The 24,765-nt window shown below is 55.5% G+C and overlaps 1 long non-coding RNA gene across 1 annotated transcript; it reads left to right on the top strand.

The window, feature by feature from the left end:
• The first annotated feature begins 7,965 nt into the window (after nt 1–7,965).
• LOC140389363 (uncharacterized) lies at nt 7,966–14,053 on the top strand. The gene is made up of 2 exons (XR_011934360.1): nt 7,966–8,295; nt 13,661–14,053. It is a non-coding gene; the product is annotated as an uncharacterized lncRNA (long non-coding RNA).
• The last annotated feature ends 10,712 nt before the right edge of the window (nt 14,054–24,765 follow it).

Consider the following 24,765-nt stretch of genomic DNA (forward strand, 5'->3'; position numbering starts at 1 on the left):
GGTCTTCCTGGCCCTCAGGACTTGCTGGACCCTCACCATTGCCACCCTTTCTGCAACCTCTGGCTGGACCTCAGGTTCCTCCCGGGCCTCGCCTTCCAGTCCCTGCTCGTACTGCAGCCTCCTCATTATCCCCGACCCCCTCCTTCTCCGAGGTGGACACATGTTCCTCATCACCAACCTCCAGCTCGTCACCCTGTTGCTGTGCCAGGTTGTTGATGACACAGCTGACCACAACAAAGCGGACGAACCTCCGGGAGTGCACCAACGGAGTGGTAGCGGCATCAGAACCGCATCGTGTCCGATGCACCGCTCAATGACAACCCAGGTGGCTGCATGGGGCTCGCTGTAGCAGGTCTCCACTTCGGTCTCCGGCATCTGTACTGACGCCATTACCCATGTCCCCAGCGGATATCCCTTATTCCCCCGAGGGCCAACCGCCCATCCTGGGCTGCCCCTCGAAGAGGGCAGGGATGCATGACTGCCCCAGGATGTAGCTATCGTGTACACACCCCGGGATATGGGCACACACGTGCATTCTCTTCATCTGGTGCTCACAGATGAGCTGTATGTTGAGGTTAACATAGGGCCCCTCCAGATGCCCAAGTGAGCGCGGGGCAACATGCGTGGCATCTGTAACCCCCTAGACCTGGGGCCTCCCGGTGATGGCGGAGATACCTGTTTCCTGGCATCCTGTTGGGCCTGGTCCATGTCAAAGTCGATGTAATCTCCACCCGGCCATACAGGGCATTTGTGACCTTCGGATGCACCTGTGGACTGTGGCCTGCGAGATACCTCACAGGTACCCGCTCGATCCCTGGAATGATCCCGTGACGGTTTAGTGACCTTGACGGCCACCGGGAACGTTTATCCTCCACCTCCATGTGGTCCCAAGTCTGTGAGGACATGGCACAGGTGTCCCACCATCTCCTTGTTGAGACGCAGCCTCCTGCAGCACACGCTGTCTGTCATTTGTTCAAACAACCAGCAACGCCTGTATACCCTGGGCCATCGCGGGACTCCCTCTCTGGATCTTTCCCTAGCTTGATGGGTGGCCGTGCCCTCAGGGTGTGGAACAAGGTCCGGCACATGGGCCGCTTCCTCGACCATCTGCAGACGCTGCTGCCGCATTCGCCAGCGTCTGGCCACATCGCATAGCACCATCATCAATAGAGCAACCTCTACATCCAAAATCCCTGTCAGTGTGTTCAATATCTGTAAGGCATTGGGAGAGGATGTTAGATCGACAAACAGCTGTGGCTCCCACCCCGGGACCCTCCATCGATTCCCCCCACTCCCACGCCGTGACCATGAACGTCAACCCATGTGCTGCAGGCTGCAGCTAGCTCCCCCTCACTGTGCCCCAGACCTTGTACCCCTGACACCCGCTCACAATATGAGACGGACCGGGCGCTGGCCCCCTCACGGTTGCTGATGTACCGTCAATTCACCGGGAGACTGAGAGAGCGAATGAACATTAGGCTTTATTAATCATGAACCTGCCTAGCCAGGGTCGGTTGTACAGATGAGTGCCACCCACAGGTGGCCGGTCTATATATGGCCCCGGTGAGGGCGGAGCCCACCAGGGTCACAGTACAGGACCTGGAAGTAGCTCGTATCACCACTTCCAGGTCATAGGTTACAGTATCATACAGACAGCTTATGCATTAGGTGAATACATTCATCACATTCACCCCCTGTTAAAAAAATCAAGTCCAGCGGGGGTGACGTGGGGTCATTACATGGTCAGTCATTCTGGAGGCCGGATCGTTCTCTTAGACCTCCTCAGCTCTGGCAGTGCGGCGGGCACGGTTATTGCAGGTGGTGATTCCAGGGGCGTTGTGTCTGGAGCTTGAGCTTTCGTCCGGCGTGTCGGAGACGGTTGGGGGGTGGAGGTAGGCAGGGGGGTGGTGGGTTGCGGTAGTGTCGACGAATGGCAATACAGAATACCCAGGGGGGTGGGCAGTGGAGAGGGAGGCACGTTGGCAAGGGAACCGGCTGGGGCCAGGTATCGTCGGGAGACCGTATTTTGCCGTCCGTCCTGGTGCGCGATGTAGTCGTACTGGGAGTTGGCGTGCAGCAACTGGACCCTCTCGACCAGGGGGTCGGTCTTATGGCTCCTCATGTACCTCCGGAGAAGGACAGGTCCCGGAGTCGTCAGCAAAGATGGAAGCGAGACCCCGGAGATGGACTTCCTGGGGAAGACAAACAAATGGCCGTGAGTGGTCTCGTTCGTGGCTGTGCAGAGGAGCGATCAAATGGAGTGGAGGGCGTCGGGGAGGACCTCCTGCCAGCAGGGGGGGGGGGGGGGGGGGGGAGGCGTCGGGAGACTTCTAGGCCTGAGGGCCAGAAGAACAGCCTTCCATACCGTCGCATTCTCCCTGTCCACCTGCCCGTTTCCCTTCGGGTTATAGCTCGTAGTCCTGCTCGAGGCGATGCCTTTGCTGAGCAGGTACTGACGTAGCTCATCGCTCATGAACGATGTGCCCCGGTCACTGTGGACATCGGCAGGGAAACCGAACAGTGTGAAGATGCTGTGCAGTGCCTTTATTACAGTGGCCGAGGTCATGTCACGGCAGGGGACGGCGAAGGGGAAGCGGGAGTACTCATCGATGACGGTGAGAAAGTATACATTACGGTTGGTGGAAGGGAGGGGCCCTTTGAAGTCAATGCTTAAGCGCTCAAAGGCTCGGGATGCCTTTACCAGGCGGGTCTTGTCTGGCCGGTAAAAGTGCGGTTTGCACTCCGCGCAGACTTGGCAGTCCCTGGTCATTGCCCTGACCTCGGTGGAGAAGGGCAGATTGAGGGCCTTAATGAAGTGGGTAAGCCGGGTGACCCCCGGGTGACAGAGGTCATTGTGGATAGCCCGACGTCGGTCATCTTGCGCGCTGGCGCATGTGCCACGGGACAGGGCATCTGGGGGCTCGTTGAGGTTCCTAGGACGATATTTGATATCGCAATTGTAGATGGAGAGCTCGATCCTCCACCTCAAGGTTTTGTCATTTTTTTATTTTGCCCCGTTGTGCGTTGTCAAACATGAAGGCGACCGACCGATGGTCGGTGACGAGGGTGAACCTCCTACCGGCTAGGTAGTGCCTCCAGTGCAGCATGGCTTCCACTATGGCTTGTGCATCCTTCTCGACCGAGGAGTGTCGAATTTCGGAAGCGTGGAGGGTCCTAGAGAAGAATGCTACTGGTCTACCTCTCTACCTGAAAGGGGATGGACTCGTCCACCGCGTGCATTGCGGCCTTGGTGATGTCGGCCTTGATATATCTGAAGGCTTTGCGGGCCTCATCCGTCAGGGGAAAAATGGTGGTTTGAATAAGTGGGTGGGCTTTGTCGGCATAGTTGGGACCCACTGGGCCTAGTAGAACAGCCCCAGGCATCGTTTTAGGGCCTTGAGGCTGTGGGGAGGAGGGAGTTCTGTGATGGGGCGCATGCGGTCGGGGTCGGGCCCGAGGACTCCGTTCTCCACGACGTAGCCGAGGATGGCAAGTTGGGGAGTGCGGAAGACGCACTTTTCTTTGTTGTATGTAAGGTTGAGGGATTGGGTGGCCTGGAGGAACCTCTGAAGGTTGGCGTCATGGTCCTGCTGATCATGGCCGCAGATGGTCACATTGTCCAAGTACGGGTATGTAGCCTACAAATCGTACTGGTCCATCATTCGGTCCATCGTTCTCTGAAAGACCGAGACCCCGTTAGTGACGCCGAAGGGGACTCTGAGGAAGTGGAAGAGTCGGCCGGCTGCTTCAAAGGCAGTGTAGTGGCGCTCTTCCGGGCGGATTGGGAGCTGGTGGTAGGCCGACTTCAGATCGTCCGTTGAGAACACACGGTACTGCGCGATCTGGTTGACCATCTCCGCTATGCGTGGGAGAGGGTACGCATCCAGTTGCGTGAACCGGTTTCTGGTATTGCCGTAGTCCACAACCATCCGATTCTTTTCCCCGGTCCGGACGACCACCACTTGCCCTCTCCAAGGGCAGTTGCTGGCCTTGATGATCCCTTCCTTCAGCAGTCGCTGGACCTTCGACTTGATAAAGGTCAAGTCTAGTCAACTGCTCCTAGTGGCGATGGGCTTACAGTCGGAAGTGATGTTTGCAAAGAGCGAAGGGGGGGAGGGGGGGGGAGATCTTGAGGGTCGCGAGGCTGCATACCATGAGGGGGGGCAAGGGTCCGCCAAACTGTAGGGTCAGGCTTCGGTGATTCCATTGGAAGTCCAATCCGAACAGTAGGGGGGGGCGCAGAGGTGAGGGAGGACGTAGAGCTTAGAACGAGCGTACTCTGCGCCCTGCATCGCGAGATTGGCGATACAGCACTCCCGGATCTGCACCGAAATGGAACCGGAGGCAAGGGAGATTGTTTGGGGGGCTGGGTAGGTGTGGAGGGAGCAACGCATTAACCTGTCGAGTTGGACAAAACTCTCCGTGCTCCCGGAGTTGAAAAGGCAGGAGGTCTCGTGCCCGGACGACCATCATGGAGTTCTTCAGCTGTTTTGGCTGCGACTCTTCGAGGGTGACTGTGCCCAGCTGCGAGTAGTCTGTGTGGTCAGTGGAGTCACAAGATGGCGGCTTCCAAGAGTCGCACGTGTCGGGGTGGGGTGAAGATGGTGACCAAGATGGCCGCCCCCATCGGTCGCAGGTGTCGGTCGGTGCTGGAGCCGGCGTCCAAGATGGCGTCCCCCATGAGTCGCCCGTGTCGATCGGTGTTGGAGCCGGCGGCCAAGATGGCAGACCCCACGAGTCGCACGAGGCTGAAGACGCGTCTGAAGGGGCGTTCAGGGCAGGCACGCAGCCACATTGCGGGGTCTGCGGGTCCATGGGGCGGGCCTGGTGCGTTTTCGATTTCTGGGCCTTAGGTCGGCCTGGACAGACTCTAGCGAAGTGCCCCTTTTTCCTCACAGTCGCTGCGCATCGCTGTGCGGGCTGGGCAACGCTGCCGGGGGTGTTGACCCTGGCCGCAGAAGTAGCACTGCGGTTCCTGGGGCTGGGCTGGCAGGTGCGCTGCGCAGGCCTGTGACGTTGTCGCGTCCGACGGGGGCCGCGGCGATGGTGTCCACGAGGGGTTTGCCGGGCCCCCGGGGAATGCACTGAGGCTCTGGTAGGCCATTTCTAATGAGGTAGCTAGCTTTACCGTGTCCCGCAGGTCAAAGGTCCCGTTTTCCAGCAGGCACTGCCTGATGTAGTTCGAGCGGACCCCAGATCTGTAAGTCTCCGGCATGTTGACGGCGAGTAGTGAAGAGGTGTCGGGCGAACACCTCGTTTACGAACTTTACGAAATGAGCCTTGAGGGTTGTGACAGCCGCCTCGTACGTGGCCGCTTTCTCGATCATTACTGAGATTCGATGTCTCACCCGAGCGTGGAGGAGTCACAGCTTGAGGGTCTCCGTGAGCAGCATTGTGGAGGAGTCGAGGTAGGCCTCGAAGCATCAAAGCCAATGTTCAAATATCTCTTTGGCTTCTGACGCGTGCGTGTCGAGCTCGAGCTTGTCTGGCTTTAGAGCGGCTTCCATGGTGCTGTCTATGGTTAATACATTGGTATACCGTCAATTCACCGGGAGACTGAGAGAGCGAGTGAACATTAGGCTTTATTAATCATGAATTTGCCTAGCCAGAGTCGGTTGTACAGATGAGTGCCACCCACAGGTGGCCGGTCTATATATGGCCCTGGTGAGGGCGGAGCCAGAGGCGAGCCCACCGGGGTTACAGCGCAGGACCTGGAAGTAGCTCGTATCACCACTTCCAGGTCATAGGTTACAGTATCATACAGACAGCTCATGCATTAGGTGAATACATTTCCCACATTGGCACTCACCCATCCTCTGGCCATGGACATATCCCTCGGAGCTGTGTCCCATCCTCTGGGTGTTTGGATGTTGGCTGATGTGTGTGTGGTGTTGCCTCCCGCAGTGTTCAGGCACACTGTCCAGGCACTGCGGTCTGATTGGGATGCTAGGCAATGACTCCCACATGTTACATGGCCCGCTCACCCACAGGAATAACTTGGGTTGTGTGAAATGCTCACTTAACCACAGTTGCCAATTCCTCAGAGGCTATAGCCTTCAAACACGCAGCCATAGACCGCAGCATTGATTGGGGGGTATGGCGATTGTATTATGACAGCCATTCACCACGGTATTGTATTGTACTATGTGTCATAATATACACCAGTATCTCATGGTGCAGACACACAAACACTGATGGACACACAGCAAGACCAATCAACACACACAACACCGCAGCCAATCACCAGTTAGAGCACACTCACTATAAAGACAGGGGGCATCAGAGTTCCCGCTCATTCGGGATGCAGCTTTCTAGAAGGACAGAGCTTACAGCTTACAGCACAGATCTTCACCATGTGCTGAGTGCATAGACTGGTTAGGACAGGCATAGGTCTTTAGTTTAATCATACATCGTGTTAACCCACAGTGAAAGTATGTTCAACAGTTTCTAACTTAATAAAATAGTGTTGTACTATTTTAAGTGTTAGTGGCCTGTCTGTCTTCCACGGATCCAGAGCACCCAACACAACACTATGTTGTTGCCCTTGTGGGCTCCACCTATGGACCATTGTATTGCATTACACCACTTTGTATCAGGTTGGTGCCCTTGTTGGCTCTGCCCCCTGGCCCCGCCCCCTTGAGGAGAGGGATATCGAGCTGCTGCCCTGCAGGCGGCTCTCAGTGCAGAGCAGTCGCAGGCAGGCACAGTTCTAGCTGATTAAAGCCACAGTTCACTTCAACTCTCCGTCTCGTGTGGATTGATGGTCGCATCAGGGGGTTATGGGTGATCCGGGGGCAGAAAGGCAGGGACGAGGATTGCCCCCAGAACGGGTACACATGATCCAGGCATGTTGGCAAGGTGATGCAGCAAGCGGTTGGGCCCCCCGGTTGCCCTCCGCCTCCCCCAGCGCCATCCCCACACTCCAATGGCACCCACTCCTGCAGGGGCTTCCGCACCCCCAGTGGAGGGTCCCCATCCCCCAAGCACAGGGGCAGCAAGCCCTACACCCCGAGGCTCTTTTCCTCTGAGCAAAGGTTGCTACTCATCGCCTCAGCTCCCCACAGAAGCCCTTCCATCAGGTACAAGTTTTTAAAAAGGACAAATCAACCCCAGCGTGACCCCTTGCTGGGGAGGCCACTGTGTGAGGGGAGGCCGTTGATTATGGAGTGGCTCTCGTTAATTGTATGGAAATAGGGCTACGTCGAGAGTCTGATCTCCCCTCGCGGAGCAGGCTGGTTGCATCGCAGACTGTCTGGCGCCTGGCACGGTTCCCATTTTTGGCATCAGGCTCGTTTCGCTTGAGCGCGAGTGTAATGAGGCCGGACGATTGCGTCCTTAGTCTCAGAAACGCAGAATCCCGCCCAATAGCTCCATTCTAAAGAGTGCACGGACATATGTTTCTGGTTTGTAGGTGGACAGATCTGTGAAAGTGGTCAGAAATAACGAGAGAGTGATTATCAAAATGTATGTGATATTGGGCTTCAGAAAAAGGGGCAGTTAATCCAAAAGCAGGAAAGTATAGGGCAGCACGGTAGCAAAGTGGTCAGCACAATTGCTTCACAGCGCCAAGGTCCCAGGTTCGATTCCTGGCTTGCGTCGCTGACTTTGCGGAGTCTGCACGTTCTCCCCGTGTGTGCGAGGGTTTCCTCCGGGTGCTCCGGTTTCCTCCCACAGTTCAAAGGTGTGCAGTTTAGGTGGATTGGCCATGATAAATTGCCCTTAGTGTCCAAAATTGCCCTTAGTGTTGGCTGGGGTTACTGGGTTAGCGGATAGGATGGAGGTGTGGGCTTGGGGAGGGTGCTCTTTCCAAGAGTCGGTGCAGACTTGATGGGCCGAATGGCCTCCTTCTGCACTGTAAATTCTATGATTCTAACATCTGTGCAGTCAGAATATATATGCAGCAGAAGTGCAGTTCCCTTTAGGAGAGACAGGCTGTCTCTCAGGGTCACACACTCACTGGAACACGAGCCATGAGCACTGCTGCCCCCCTTCTGATTATTCAGCTAACCAGCAGAGTGAGTCATACTTGACTGAAGGCAACACTCATGGAAATGAGGAGGCAGGAAAATGCCTGTTTCCAATGATATCACCAGAAAGCAGAGACACTGCCCATGTGTGTGATCATAAAAGCATCAAATACTCCAAGATTAGACACAAAAGAGATCAACACCAGCATTCTGACACCGACTCTGAGACACTCACTGAAGATGCTGAAAGGACTGCTCCTTGTACTCTTTCTCCCGATGCTGACTCAGTCCAGTCCCACTGGAGCCTTTTCAGATGTCGCTGCTGCAGGTAAACATTTGCTCATCTCTCTAAAAACTCAGAACTTGGTGTTCAATATAGTTTAATTCAAACCTATTTAATTTTCTTTGAACGTCACGGTTTGATTGAGTCGGTGATTGTGAGATTGCAAGATTTACTGACTAATTTACTGTAAACTAGTTCCACAGGTAAATCCCCTGATGGTTTAGTCACTATCTGAGTGGGTCAAGGGGACGGTGGGTGTTGGGAGCTGATCCAGATCAACAATGAAAACACAAACTGCTGCAGGGGTGTTGGGGGAAGGGCGAGTTGTTTGATCTCAGCTGGAGCATTGATCCAGATGGGAGACCCTGTAATTGGCCTCAGAACCCAGGTACTGGTTCGCGATTGACACTCAGGAGGCTGACAAGCTGCAGCCGTATAAACTCACTTCACTCCCCACACACACCATCCCAGCCAACAAGGTGGCAGCGAGGACAGCAGCACCACGGTTCAGTGATGCCGAGCTTGAGACCCTCGTGGACGCAGTGGAGGAGAGGTGGGTGACCCCGTACCCCAGCCAGGAACGGAGGCTGCCAGTCATCGCCGTTCGCCGTGCCTGGGCACAACTGGCAGAGGCGTTCAGTGCCGTCAGCAACACCGGCCAGCAGTGCCGGAAGAGACTGCGCGACCTCCTCAGGGCGGCCAGGGTCAGGTGGCAGCACTGTGCCCCTCGCACTAATCCCGTCCCACACCTCGCCCAACCCGGAGGACGGCCACACGCTGACACCCATATTGGCTGCTGTGGCAGGGTGCCCTGGCCACTGAGGCCACCAGCTACCCGTCCCCTGGGCTGTGTGTCAGTCTGTCTAACACCAGCTACCCGTCCCCTGGGCTGTGTGTGTCGGTCTGTCTAACACCAGCTACCCGTCCCCTGGGCTGTGTGTGTCGGTCTGTCTAACACCAGCTACCCGTCCCCTGGGCTGTGTGTGTCGGTCTGTCTAACACCAGCTACCCGTCCCCTGGGCTGTGTGTGTCGGTCTGTCCAACACCAGCTACCCGTCCCCTGGGCTGTGTGTCGGTCTGTCTAACACCAGCTACCCGTCCCCTGGGCTGTGTGTGTCGGTCTGTCCAACACCAGCTACCCGTCCCCTGGGCTGTGTGTCGGTCTGTCTAACACTTTTTTTCTGTTCCCTCACCCCCGAACAAAGGAAGGCCGCCTATAATCGCCGGGAAAAGGAGAAAACAGGAGGGGGACCACTGGCCCTGCGGCCCCTGACCCTTCACCACCCCTCCCCCAACCCACCCATGTGCCGAGCAGTGATGGTGACAGCAGCATGGACGGCAGCCCTCGACACGAGACGCAGGACACCCCGCTGCTTGAGTCGGAGGGTGACAAAGGTTTCCCATCACAGCCGTCTTCAACACTCTCCAACATCCCAGAGACACTCACCTCGTTTCAGCACTTTAGTGAAGAGGCCCGTGGGACACCCCCTGCTGCGCACCACACAGCTACTCCGGAACATCAGGCAGAGGTAACAACTCCCGAGGGGGCGGACGGTCAGAGGGCAGGCCGACTCCAGGGACTAGCTGCCGTCCAGATGGCTTTCTGGCTTCTGGACTGGACAGTCCATCTATAGTGGAGATGCCGTCACAGAGACAGGGAATACATGAGGGGTTGTCGGCGACCATCCAGCACCTGCAGGTGCAGGTGAAGAGTCCAACCGTGAGCCAACCATGCGTGCCACCTCGACCAACACCACACGTCCACGGTGGAGGCATTGGGGGTGATAGTTGCCGCAATGGATCAGCATGTCCAAGACCTGGGGCATTCTGAGGCCCAGGGCAGGGTTGGCATCTCACAGGCATCCATGTGCCAGAGCCATCGGGAAATTGCAGCAACTCTCCTGATCGTGGCCCAGTCACAGCAGGGCATGGCTGCGAACATCAGTGTCATTGCCCAGACGCTGGCCAACGTGGCGCAGACACAGAGGGAGGTGCCCACTCCCAGAGGGAGCTGGCGCATTCACAGCGTGATGTGGTGCAGTCCCAGAAGGCGAAGGTCCACTCCCTGTGCTCTATGGCTGCGAGCATGCAGACCCTGGTCAGGACCAAGCGGGCCTCCACGACTGGCAGTGCCAGGTGACGGGGGTGCCTCCACTCCGACTGACCGAGGATCCACGTAGGTGTAGCATTCAAGACCATAAGGCCCTAGGTAGACACCAGTTAAGCTGTCACGGGTGCAGGGCACAGTTTAGTTATAGGGGCTAGGGCACGTATCTGTGTATATTTGTGTACATTAAACAGCTGGTAACACTGTTACAACCTGCCTCGGTGCTCTGTCAGATGGGTCTGAGGGATGGGCTGGTCTGGGCTGAGAATAGAGAGGGGGTGCAGGGGGGCGGGAATGGGCAGACTTTGTGGGCTGGGTTCCTCCCCCTCCCCCACCCGACCATCCCCACCAGCACCACCCCAGGGATCCGATGGCACCGTGTGATCGAATGCCCAGCTCGCATGTGCAGGAGTCAGGTGATCGGTGGAAAATGCTTCACCCTCCATCCCACTGCTACTGGCAACCCAGGGCACACATGCCATAGTGCGGCAGGTATGTATCACGGAGGGGACGGTGCGGGAGGGTGCGGTGTGGGGATGGGATGCAGTGTCCATTCCCTCACCAGTCACCAACCGCAAACCCGCCATACCTACAACCTGTGGTCTCTGGAAAAGTGTCCTCAACCAAGACCGCAGTGGATATCCCTGTTGCCCAGGAGCCAACCCTCCAATTCGGGGGGAGGGGCGCATCGTCAACATGTCAGAAATTGGCGAGTGTGCCTCGTCGTGCACACTGCCTGGGTATTGGGCGCATATGATGGTCACATTTCAGCTGCATGTTCATCAAGTGGAACCACTTTGGTTTGTGTAGAGCGACCTGTCTACTGCAGGTGCTCGTAGTGGGACATTCATCGCTTCGATCACCCCCTGGACCTGGGCATATCGGCATTGGTGATGAACCCTGCTGCCAGATATCCTGGTGGGCTCGGTCCACATTTAAATGGATGTACCTGCCGGGCACACAGGGCCTCCACGATGGCGCCGATGCATTTGTGCACCGACCTCTGTGAAATCCCAGATAGGAACCCACTCGGAACCTGAAGGAGTCCATTATGCTGAAGTTCAGGACGACTGTAACCTTGATGGCCATCGGGAGCGGGTGTCCTTCCCCATTTCACCGTGGTGCCAGGTATGCCATGATCTGGAAGATATGTCGCAATGTCTCCCTGCTCAGCTGAAGTCTTCAACGACATGCCGTGTCCGGCAGGTACTTGAACGACAGGCCGTGCTGGTACACACAAGGCCTCATGTGATGCCTCTTTGGCACCTCCTCCTCCTCAGCCTGATGGGAAGCCAGCTCTCCATCCTGGGCGGCTGTCTCCTGTTCCTCTGGGGCAAGCTCCCCGGCTGCATGCTCTGCTGCTACACGCTCCACTGCTGCAGCTTCGTCCTCCTCGATCAGCTCTAGCTCGTACAGCCACAGAGCATCCCCCAGGGCTGCAGCGACGAGCAGGAAGGCCACCATTGCTGGTTGTATTCCAATATCCATTGGTCTGCAGGGGGTGAAATGCAGATATGTTACAATGGTGAGTACCCCCATGCCCAAACACTTCCAATGGGCTACACGGTACCCCTGGTTGGCTCTGTGGACCCTGCCCCCGCATGTCCCCCTGCCCATCCCACGCATGGTGCTGTCAGTGCCCGGCACAGTGGGGACTCTGGCTCTGTCACCTGTTCCTGCTGCCAGGGGTAGCGTCGGCTGTCGTTTCCGTTGCCAGCGGAACGCTCCGCGACGGCTGTGCCTCTCCGTGTCCTCTCTCCTCTCTCTCCCACATCATCCACAACGCCAGTTTCAAGATGTTTAAAACCACAATCTTGCCGTCGGGAATTTGCCCCGTTGGTGGCAGAGAATCAGGGAGGCCCCAGAGAATGCTGGGTCGGGCCTGCTAATGATATGCCAACGGTGTTTACTATACGTGCGTTCTGGAACGCATCATCACCACTGTCGAGGTGCCAGAGGACTGTGATTTGCCGTGAAACCGGTTCTTCGCACAGATTTCAGCGTCGGCCGACAGAGAATCTTGTCCTACATCTTCCAACTAACTCAGAATTCCCCCCCCCCCGCTCCCCCCTCCCCCCAACCCCACCCCCATCCCCCCCCCCACCCCCCCTCCTGACCCCCACCCTGGTCCTGACGGGAGGGGAAGATCCCGCCATCGCTCTATCCCATTGGCTGTTTGTGGGAGTTTGCTGTGAGTTGATTGGCTGCAGTGGTTCCTATAAAACACTATTGGACTTTCAGGTTTGAGAAACTGTTCGGATCCTTCAGCTTAAGTTCTACATAAATATCAAATCTTCCTTCTCTCTGTCTCTGGTATCAGACAGTGGGTATGGGGCTGTCCGTCATGAGGGGAACGCGCCCTCCTCCAAGCAGCCCTTCAGGATAGAGAGTGAGTCTGTGCAGGGTAGGGAGTGGGACAGAGGGAGTGAGTCTGTACAGGGTAGGGAGTGGGAGGGAGGGAATCTGTACAGGGTAGGGAGTGGGAGGGAGGGAGTCTGTACAGGGTAGGGAGTGGGAGGGAGGGAGTCTGTACAGGGTAGGGAGTGGGAGGGAGGGAGTCTGTCCAGGGTAGGGAGTGGGAGGGATTCTGTACAGGGTAGGGAGTGGGAGAGAGGTAGGGAGTGGGTGGGAGGGAGGTAGGGAGTGGGTGGGGGGGAGGTAGGGAGTGGGTGGGAGGGAGGTAGGGAGTGGGTGGGAGGGAGGTAGGGAGTGGGTGGGAGGGAGGTAGGGAGTGGGTGGGAGGGAGGTAGGGAGTGGGTGGGAGGGAGGTAGGGAGTGGGTGGGAGGGAGGGAATCTGTACAGGATAGGGAGTGGGAGGGTGGGAATCTGTACAGGGTAGGGAGTGGGAGGGAGGGAGTCTGTACAGGGTAGCGAATGGGAGGGAGTCTGTACAGCGTAGGGAGTGGGAGGGAGTCTGTACAGGGTAGGGAGTGGGAGGGAGGGAGTCTGTACAGGGTAGGGAGTGGGAGGGAGGGAGTCTGTACAGGGTAGGGAGTGGGAGGGAGGGAGTCTGTACAGGGTAGGGTGGGAGGGAGGGAGGGAGTCTGTACAGGGTAGGGAGTGGGAGGGAGGGAGGGTGTCTGTACAGGGTAGGGAGTGGGAGGGAGGGAGTCTGTACTGGGTAGGGAGTGGGAGGGAGGGAACTCTGGGATTTTATTGAATACAGAAGAACTTACCTTGCTGTGCGGTCCCGGATCAGACCCAGAGACACCGACAGACTCTGCTTCATGGCTTCTCGTTGTTCTCCCTCCATCTGCGGAACCAGCTTTTAATTCATTCCTCATGTTTTGTTTAATTTCCAGAGCACGGCAGCGCCAGGACTGGGATTAATCCTGGTGAAAGCGTCCTGACTGGAAGGGATGATGTGAAAGATGCTGAGGAAATGGCGGGGAGAGGGACTGAGGAGCGGCAGTGGGAGTACGGTCCGGGAAGACGTGGTTATGGGGTGGTTGGGCGGATGGTGGGTGGGGTCAAGGGGGTCAGGGTGGTGGTGAGTCGTTTGGAGAACAGGAAATCGGCCTGGGAAAGCTATTGATGGATTCCCTCCAGCCCGAGCTCTCCACATTCTCACTGAATGAAAGCTTCATTACTGGGAAACAGACTCTGTTTGATTGCTTCACTCCCCTAACCCCTGACCCTGTATTACTGCTGTCTGAATAATGTGGTGTAATCAGAAATAAAACTTACTGCATTGATCACGGCTTCATATCCCTGTCTTGTTTCTCTTCAGGATCAGGGTGTGTGTAAACAAGGTGGGCGGGGTGGAATGAGGCTGGGAACAGATGTGGGTCATACACCATCAATAATACACGACAAGTTGATAAACTTAATGTAGCGCACAATAACTAGTTGATAGAGAGAGAGAGAGAGAGAGGGCTTCGGTGGAATTAGTCGCAGGTGGGAGGAGGGGTTGGGGGGGTGGTTGCGGCTGGGATATGGTATTGTGAAGGGTGAATTCATCCTCGTTGTGTGTGAGACTGAGGCGCGATTCAATGAAAAGGGGGAACTGCCACTATCATCCCGGCGCTCGACCCGGCAAGACCATCACCACAATACACCGTTAATCGGTCCACTTAAGGGGTCCCACGGGCTTCATGCCGCAAATCAAGGCTCGCAAGCTGATTTGCTGGGACTGCGCCCCACGACCAAGGTAGAGTAGCACAAAAGCTGCTCTTGCACAGCCAACCCAACTAAGCTCGCAGCCATGGCGCCGAGAGTACGGCCCCATGAACCGGGGTGTAGACCTGTGGAGGCTCATAGAAGTGGCCAAGGCCAGGAGGGCTGTCCTGTTCACCTGGGGATCCCGGAGAGTCAGTCACAGGGCAGCCAGTTGTGCCTGGAAGGAAGTGGCAGCGGCCGTCAGCTCGGACAGTGTCACTAGGAGGGCCAGCACCCAGTGCCACAAGAAGGTCAACGACCTACACCGTGTGTTGTCACCGCCCTCCACACCCTACCCCTCCGGGCGTTGTCCTGCAGTGCACCACCGGAGCGGTCGACGCATCGGAACCACATTTTGAGCAGTCTGATACACCGCTCACTGACAGCCCACATGGGCCTTGTTGCAACAGGTTTCCACATCGGTCCCCGGCCTCTGTACTGGCGTCAATAGCCAGGTCCAAAGCGAATATCCCTTATGCCCCAAGAACCAACCTGGGGTGGTCCTCGAAGAGGGCATAATGTCTGACTGACCCAGGATGTAGCTGTCGTGCACACTCCCTGGGAAGTGTGCACACACGTGCAGGATCCTAGGGAGGTGGCCGTATATGAGCTGGATGTTCAGGGAGTGGAGCTCCTTTCTGTTGATGGAGGGCACGACCAGATGTCCCGGTGAGCGAAAGGCAACATGCGTGCAGTCTGTCAGCCATGGATCTGGTGCCTCCCGGCGACGGTGGAGAATCCTGCTGCCCCGGCATCTTAACGAGCTCAGCCCTGGAATGATCCTGAGGTGTAGAAGTTCAAGGCTACGGTGACCTTGATGGCCACAAGAAGCAGGTTTCCTCCTTCTCCACGTGGTGCCAAGACTGCGAGGGAATGGCACAGGCTCCACAATGTCTGCTTGTTGAGGAGGAGCCTCCTGCGACATGTGCTGTCCATCATTTGCTCAAAAGACCAGCGACGCCTGTGTACCCTGGGCTGTCGCGGGCCTGCCCCTCTGGGCCTCACCCTGTCCTGATGGGTGGCTGGGCCCTCAGCCCCAGCCGAGGGTGCCACACGCCCCACATCTCGCTGAGCACTGAGGGGGGGGGGGGCAAGCCCAGCACCCCCAGGTCTACGCCTGTGAGCAAAGGTGCCTAATGATGCCACCCCCATTCCCCACCCTCTGGGAGTAACATCACTCCAATGTGCTGGGACTGTGTTGACACTGTCAGCGGGTCATTGTCGAGGGCAGGGGAGTGATGATGACCCGCAGAGCTGAGCACTGATGCTCCTCAATCTATGCCATAGTCTGACCCCTGTCTGTCTGCTGAGTGCTCGCTCACACCCATCACCTGCACGTGGTGTGCCTGGTGGGGGGATTCCTGGGGAGATGGGCCAAGGGTTCAGAGGTCCGCCCGCATTGCGGAAGAAAGTGACAGAGGCGCTATACTGGCGGAAGGTGTTTAATGTGACACAAGTTTCCAACAATGCCCCATTCACCCAATGGTGCCACCCCACTCCCCGAACAACCACCTCCTCCCCTCACCCTTCTCTACCCATGCCCCCTCCCCTCCCCCTCCCCGGGAGGCTCAGTGATCCTCAACGTTCTTAGCCTTCCCTGCTCCACAGATACATCTAGATGTGTCCCCAGGATTCACATCGGAGGTGGGGGGCTGACACGAGGGAGGGGAAAGTGGCAGATTTATATGGAGAGCTGGTGGACAAGGAGGCACTCCTGGGGAAGGATCAGAGCAAGTGGGAGGAAGAGCTGAGGGTGGAGTTGGGGTCTGGGGTGTGGAGAGAAGCCCTGAGAAGGGTGAGTGCTTCCACAGGATTCACCTGAGGAAGGAGCAGTGCTCCGAAAGCTAGTGATTCGAAACAAACCTGTTGGACTTTAACCTGGTGTTGTAACACTTCTTACTGTGCTCACCCCAGTCCAACGCTGGCATCTCCACATCAAAGGCAAGGTTAACACATCTCACCTCATCAAGTCCGCCTTCATACCCTCCACCAATCGCACCAAGCTCAACTTATGCAGTTGGGCCCAACTCCACACCACCAGTATCCTGAGATAGCGGAAACTCTCCCCCACCACCCGGAACGGCAACTCCACCAACCTCCTCTCCTGCCCCCTGGCATTTATCAGGGACACCTCGTTTTTCCCCATGTTCAATTTCTATCCTGAGAAACAGCCAAAACCCTCCATGATCCTTTCAAAATGTTCTACTGGGTTGGAAATGTACAACAGGAGGTTGTCCGCACAAAGAGACCCTGGGCCTGATTCTCGGTCGGCTGACACCGGAATCGGGTAATGTGGTTCGGCGGAGAATTAGTTTTGACGCCAAAATCGTGGTGGGCTCCGGTTGAACGTCAAATTGCAATTCTCCGGTTCCTCGCCAGCGGCGTCAAAGCGTTCCACTCTGCATGTACAGTAGACACCGTTGGCATATCATTAGTGGGCCTGACCCGGTATTGTCCCGGGTCTCCGTGATTCTCTGGCCCCATCGGGCGAATTCCCGAAGGCGAGTTTCACTTCTGCTTCTAAAAGTTGAGAAACAGGCGCCGTGGCTGATGCTGGAGGGGGAGAGAGGAGGGAGGACATGAGAGGTGCGACCGTGGGCTGCCGCTCCTGACACAGGCCGGGCTGGATGAAGGGGGGCAGGGGGTGACGGGTGTTATATTACTTTCTGTAGTAAATATATTACTCTTTTGATCCAGCCGAGTTGTTGAAATGAGCAGTAGTCTTCTTGAAAAAATAAATTCATTTTTGAGCATATACATGAATAAGACCAAAAGAACATAAGACCATAAGACATAGGAGCGGAAGTAAGGCCATTCGGCCCATCGAGTCCACTCCACCATTCAATCATGGCTGATTTCAACTCCATTTACCCGCTCTCTCTCCATAGCCCTTAATTCCTCGAGAAATCAAGAATTTATCAACTTCTGTCTTAAAGACACTCTAGTCCCGGCCTCCACTGCCCTCTGTGGCAATGAATTCCACAGACCACTCGCTGGCTGAAGAAATTTCTCCTCATCTCTGTTCTAAAGTGACTCCCTTTTATTCTAAGGCTGTGCCCCCGGGTCCTAGTCTCCCCTGCTAATGGAAACAACTTCCCTACGTCCACCCTATCTAAGCCATTCATTATCTTGTAAATTTCTATTAGATCTCCCCTCATCCTCCTAAACGCCAATGAATATAATCCCAGGATCCTCAGACGTTCATCGTATGTTCGGCCTACCATTCCTGGGATCCTCCGTGTGAATCTCCGCTGGACCCGCTCCAGTGCCAGTATGTCCTTCCTGGGGTGTGGGGCCCAAAATTGCTCACAGTATTCTAAATGGGGCCTAACTAATGCTTTATAAAGCTTCAGAAGTACATCCCTGCTTTTATATTCCAAGCCTTTTGAGATAAATGACAACATTGCATTTGCTTTCTTAATTACGGACTCAACCTGCAAGTTTACCTTTAGAGAATCCTGGACTAGGACTCCCAAGTCCCTTTGCACTTCAGCATTATGAATTTTGTCACCGTTTAGAAAATAGTCCATGCCTCTATTCTTTTTTCCAATGTGCACGACCTCGCACTTGCCCACGTTGAATTTCATCAGCCACTTCTTGGACCACTCTCCTAAACTGTCTAAATCGTTCTGCAGCTTCCCCACCTCTTCCATACTACCTGCCCCTCCACCTATCTTTGGATCATCGGCAAACTTAGCCAGAATGCCCCCAGTCCCGTCATCTAGATCGTTAATATATAAAGAGAACAGCTGTGGCCCCAACACTGAACCCTGCGGGACACCACTCGTCACCGGTTGCCATTCCGAAAAAGAACCTTTTATCCCAACTCTCTGCCTTCTGCCTGACAGCCAATCGTCAATCCATGTTAGTACCTTGCCTCAAATACCATGGGCCCTTATTTTACTCAGCAGTCTCCCGTGAGGCTCCTTATCAAAGGCCTTTTGGAAGTCAAGATATATAACATCCATTGGCTCTCCTTGGTCTAACCTATTTGTTATCTCTTCAAAGAACTCTAACAGGTTTGTCAGGCACGACCTCCCCTTACTAAATCCATGCTGACTTGTCCTAATCCGACCCTGCACTTCCAAGAATTTAGAAATCTCATCCTTAACAATGGATTCTAGAATCTTGCCAACAACCGAGGTTAGGCTAATTGGCCTATAATTTTCCATCTTTCTCCTTGTTCCCTTCTTGAACAGGAGGATTACAACAGCGATTTTCCAATCCTCTGGTACATTCCCTGACTCCAGTGGCTTTTGAAACATCATCACCAACGCCTCCACTATTTCTTCAGCTCTCTCCTTTAGAACTCTAGGATGTAGCCCATCTGGGCCCGGAGATTTATCAATTTTTAGACCTCTTAGTTTCTCTAGCACTTTCTCCTTTGTGATGGCAACCATATTCAACTCTGCCCCATGACTCTCCTGAATTGTTGGGATATTACTCATGTCTTCTACTGTGAAGACTGACGCAAAGTACTTATTTAGTTCCTCAGCTATTTCCTTGTCTCCCATCACTAGGTTACCAGCGTCATTTTGGAGCGGCCCAATGTCTACTTTTGCCTTCCGTCTGTTTTTAATGTATTTAAAGAAACTTTTTCTATCATTCCTGATGTTACTGGCTAGCCTACCTTCATATTTGATCCTCGCTTTCCTTATTTCTCTCTTTGTTATCCTCTGTTTGTTTTTGTAGCCTTCCCAATCTTCTGACTTCCCACTACTCTTTGCCACATTATAGGCTTTCTCTTTTGCTTTGATGCATTCCCTCACTTCCTTTGTCAGCCATGGCTGCCTAATCCCCCCTCTGATAACCTTTCTTTTCTTTGGGATGAATCTCTGCACTGTGTCCTCAATTACTCCCAGAAACTCCTGCCATTGCTGTTCTACTGTCTTTCCCACTAGGCTCTCCTCCCAGTCGATTTTCGTCAGTTCCTCCCTCATGCCCCTTTATTTAACTGTAACACCTTTACATCTGATTCTACCTTCTTTCTTTCGAATTGGAGATTGAATTCTGCCATATTATGATCACTGTCTGCTAAGTGTTCCCATACTTTAAGATCTTTAATCAAGTCTGGCTCATTACATAACACTAAGTCCAGAATGGTCTGTTCCCTTGTGGGCTCCATCACAAGCTGTTCCAAAAAGCCCTCCTGTAAACATTCAATGAATTCCCTTTTCTTGGGTCCACTGGCAGCATTATTTACCCAGTCCACCTGCATATTGAAGTCCCCCATGATCACTATGACCTTGCCTTTCTGACATGCACTTTCTATTTCGTGGTGCATTTTGTGCCCCTGGTCCTGACCACTTTTAGGAGGCCTGTACAGAGTGGGCAGCACGGTAGCATTGTGGATAGCACAATTGCTTCACAGCTCCAGGGTCCCAGGTTCGATTCCGGCTTGGGTCACTGTCTGTGCGGAGTCAGCACATCCTCCCCGTGCGTGCGTGGGTTTCCTCCGGGTGCTCCGGTTTCCTCCCACAGTCCAAAGATGTGCAGGTTAGGTGGATTGGCCATGATAAATTGCACTTAGTGTCCAAAATTGCCCTTAGTGTTGGGTGGGGTTAATGGGTTATGGGGATAGAGTGGAGGTGTTGACTTTGGGTAGGGTGCTCTTTCCAAGAGCCGGTGCAGACTCGATGGGCCGAATGGCCTCCTTCTGCACTGTAAATTCTATGATAATCTATGATAACTCCCATTATGGTTTTTTTTGCCTTTGTGGTTCCTCAACTCTACCCACACAGACTCCACATCATCTGACCCTATGTCGTTTAGTGCTATTGATTTAATTTCATTCCTAATTAACAAGGCAACCCCGCCCCCTCTGCCCACCTCTCTGTCTTTTCGATAGGTTGTGAATCCCTGGATGTTTAAATGCCAGTCCTGAACCCCCTGCAACCACGTCTCTGTGATGCCTACCACATCATACCTGCCAGTCACAATCTGGGCCATAAGCTCATCGACCTTGTTCCGTACACTGCGCGCATTTAAATATAGCACCTTTAATTCTCTATTGACCGTCCCTTTTTGTTTTCTTAGTGTGGTGGACCTTGGTTTACTGAGCCTTTCCATACACTGTGTCATATTTTGTGGGATGGGGACTATCGTAACCTCTCCTGAGTTCTGTCTTTTCGTGCTTTTTTGTATTCCTAAGCAGCTACGCTTCCCACTGATTACTTCACCTCTTGGTTCCCTGACTTTCCCTTCCCCCCCAATCTCTTGTTTAAAGTCCTATTGACCACCCTATTTACTCTTTTCGCCAGAACACTGGTCCCAGCTCGGTTCAGGTGGAGACCATCCCAACGGTATAGGTCCCTCTTGTCCCAAAACTGATGCCAGTGTCCCATGAAAAGGAACCCCTCTTTCCCACACCACTCTTTCAGCCACGTGTTAACTTCCCTTATTCTTGCCTCCCTTGCCTCCCTATGCCAATTTGCACGTGGCTCGGGCAGTAATCTGGAGATTATGACCCTTGAGGACCTGTTTTTTTAATTTGAATCCTAGCTCTTTTTAATCTCTAAACAGAGATATTGTGAGTTCTTTTTACCTAATACTCAACTAGTAAAACACATAAATGATTGTAGATATCACTAATTAAATTATACACTACAATACTTTGATTACTAATAACTTTTTCTCACTAGCTTTCCGACGTCTGTTCTCTCTGCACTCCTCTAGTCCTTCTAGAAAGAGTGGGAAAACTATTGATATAGGTCCTCATAGTGAGATATCTTGTGTTCAATTGCCTGTAATAGCTTTACATAGATTGATCATGCACAATGAGAGACAGCGATCACTACAACGGATAGAGGGACATGGGGGCGGTGTTAACCCCCCACGGAACTAGGGCAGTGTCCAAGCACGGAGCACCCACTGACCACTTACATTCGCCCCTGGTTCTGCAGAGTGACACAGGCTATATGGGTGCTCCCAAACCCGCACCAGCCCCCACACTCCCAACCCACGCCCTCCCGCACCCCAGCGCCAACCCCCACTCCACCACCCCTACGTCCCAGTCCCACTCACCCACCCCATCACCCCAGCGCCAACCCCCACTCCACCACCCCCACGTCCCAGTCCCACTCACCCACCCCATCACCCCAGCGCCAACCCCCACTCCACCACCCCCACGTCCCAGTCCCATTCACCCACCCCATCACCCCAGCGCCAACCCCCGCTCCACCACCCCCACGTCCCAGTCCCACTCACCCACCCCATCACCCCAGCCCCCGCCCCCGCACCCCACCCTCCACCGTACCCGCTCCCCCCCACAACTGGCCGCCGGCAGGGCATCACGCGCCTTGCCCATGGATAACGGCCACAGTACCAGCTACAGGGGGGCACCGGACCTTACGGAGGCCACAGACCAGCGCGGAGACATGCTACAACGACGCCCACAAAGCGACCAGGATGATCGAGTGGTGCTTCGATGTCCTGAAGACGCCCTCCAGTACGACGCTGAGAGGGTTGCCCACATTGTGACGGCCTGCTGCATCTTCCACAACATCGAGCAGCAGGAGGACGATGTGCTGGGGGAGGAGGATGAACGCCAGGCCTCGTCTGATGAGAAGGAGGTGGGTGAGGACGAGGGTGGGCAGAATATGGAGCGCAGGCAGTGACAGGAGACTGCACGGCTTGTGTGCCAGGGCCAATGTGCACCAGAGCCAATGTGCACTGGATGCTCTGATCACCTCCGGGTTCACCAACTGGGGGGTAGCGGAATCAGTCCAGGTGCCGCGCCAGTTTGCCTGTCGGGAAAGTCCATGAATTCTGCGGCGGTGTCAACACTCAGGGTGCGATTCTCTTGTTCAATTTTCTAAGTGCGCCAGCGAGCGGGAAATGTCACGCGTTTCCCGCGTCGGCCCAGCGAGGCCGGCAACGTTATTCTATGTTAATTGGTCCACTTCACGCTTCTCGCCCCGAATGCCGGCGCGCCAGCTGATTCACCAGGACCGTGCTCAGCAACCCCGCCAACAAGGTCAAGCAGCATCTGCTCAGCCCAACCCCAGCCAGCTCACAACAATCGGACCGAGGGGACCGGCCCCAATGCTGATCTAGGGAGGTCCTTGGACCCGATAAAGGCCCGGAGGGATGTTCTGTTCGCCCAAGGGTCCCGGAGGGTGAGCCACAAGGCAGCCAGTGCTGCCTGGGATAAGGTGTCGGCAGCAGTCTGCTCGGGCACTGTGGCCAGGAGGACTGGTGACCAGTGTAGGGAAAAAGTCAACGACCTACATCGGGCAGCACGAGTGAGTAGACACCATCGCCGCACCCCCCAACCACCCAAGGAAGCATCGCCCCAGGCAACCCCCAACGCTCCCTTCATTCCTCTCCCTTCATCCCTCCACCCACCCCTTCAACCCTCCCTCCACCCCTCCCCTTTTAATCTTCCCTCCACCCACCCCTTCAACCCTCCCTCCAACCCTCCGAATTCAATCCTCCCTCCACCCACCCCTTCAACACTCCTTCCATCCCAACCCTCCCTTCACACACCCTCCCCGACAACTGTGAACCGCGCATGTGGCTAACGATGCTCCCTCTGTGTCCCTCCAGGAACAGCTCTCCCATAATCGGCGGGAGAGAGCCCAGACTTGCGGTGGGGTACCGGACTTGGGAATCCTCACCTCCTTTGAAGGGCGGGCCCTGGAAGTGACTGGGGTGGCCAAGGACAGGGCGGTCACCAACACGGAGGCTGGCGGACGCTGCAGAGGTGAGGAGCCACCAGGTCTACACGGAGGGCCTGTCAAACGTGAGCACTGATTGCCTTATTGATTGACCCACCCCTCCCCTCCCACTGACCACCTGTCCACTCTCCCTCAGGTCCTCCAGCCGGCAGCACCGGCCCATCCCGGGCGGCCCCCTCTCCTGACTCCGAGCAGAACACCTCGGAGAAGAGCTCCGAGGCTGCAACTGTTATAGTTGTGGCTCAGCTGTCATCCCCACCCTCCACCAACACAGATACACACACCTCGGTGGGACATGTTAGTGGTCAGGCTTTGGGGCACAATCTGGTGAGCACCACACAACTGCTGCTGATGCACATCAGGTGGAGACAGGAACCCCCGGGTGAGACAGCAGTCAGACGCTGCTGGATCCCAGGACCCAGCTGGGTTTCAGCTTGATGCTGAGCCTGTGGTACAGAGGTACCCGGAGCTGATGGAGACGATAGGGAGCAGCCGGGACATTCAGGGGGAGATCTCAGTTTCACTCCAGCAGATCCATAGCCGATTGGAGGAGTCCCAGAGGCTACGGGCACAGGAGATGGGACCGGCAATGAGTGTCACCGAGGCCTACACTGTTAGGGTAGTGACCTCAGAGGGGAGCCTGGTGCACGGCATCAGCACCTGTGTGAAGGTGTTGAAGGCATCGCACAGTCGGTGACGGCCATGAGGGTCTCGGCAGTATGTCTGCCTCACTGGGGGATGTCACCCAGTACCAGGCCGAACCTGATGGGGTTCTGCGGGACATGTCCCGCTGTCAGATGGCAATGGCCGAGGTGCTGCTGAGCTTGTCCCAGTCACTGAGGAGCGTCACCGAGGACGTCGACATGAAGGTATGGACCAAGGGAAACTGCCAGGGCTGGCAGTGCCAGATGTGGGGGGCAGCCTGGGCTCAATGCATCTGCCCCTCCGTGCCAAGGTGAACCCCAGGGCCCTATGGGCACTGACTGGGAGGAGGAGGTGCTGTGTGCCAACCCGGACGCGTCCCATGGGGCGGTGGCTCCCCCGAGTTGCACCCCCCTGATAAGGCCACGTCTCGGGGTCAGCACACGGGACAGGGTGGCACAGCTGTGCATGTGCCGTGGACAAGTGATCCGGGGCCCTCCGGCCTCAGAGCCCCCAGAGGAGGCTCGCCAGGGGCATAGATGGCCACGGGACGCAGTAAGCTGTTGGCTGCCTCCACCTCAGATGTGCATCCTGGGGAATCACCAAGACTAGTGGAAGAGCTAAGAGGGCCAGGCACATTGAGGATAACTGTGAGCACGAGGGGACGGGGGAACGGGGTAGATAGTGGCTGAGCGGTGGTTGGGGGGGTGAGGGGTGGGGGTTGCTGCACCATCAGGAGAGTGGAGACCTGTATTGAACAATAAACACCCTTGTGACCATAACTAACATAGAACATAGAAAAATACAGCACAGAACAGGCCCTTCGACCCACGATGTTGTGCCGAACCTTTGTCCTAGATTAATCATAGATTATCACTGAATTTACAGTGCAGAAGGAGGCCATTCGGCCCATTGAGTCTGCACCGGCT

Source organism: Scyliorhinus torazame, chromosome 14, assembly GCF_047496885.1.
Source record: "Scyliorhinus torazame isolate Kashiwa2021f chromosome 14, sScyTor2.1, whole genome shotgun sequence".
NCBI lineage: Eukaryota > Metazoa > Chordata > Chondrichthyes > Carcharhiniformes > Scyliorhinidae > Scyliorhinus > Scyliorhinus torazame.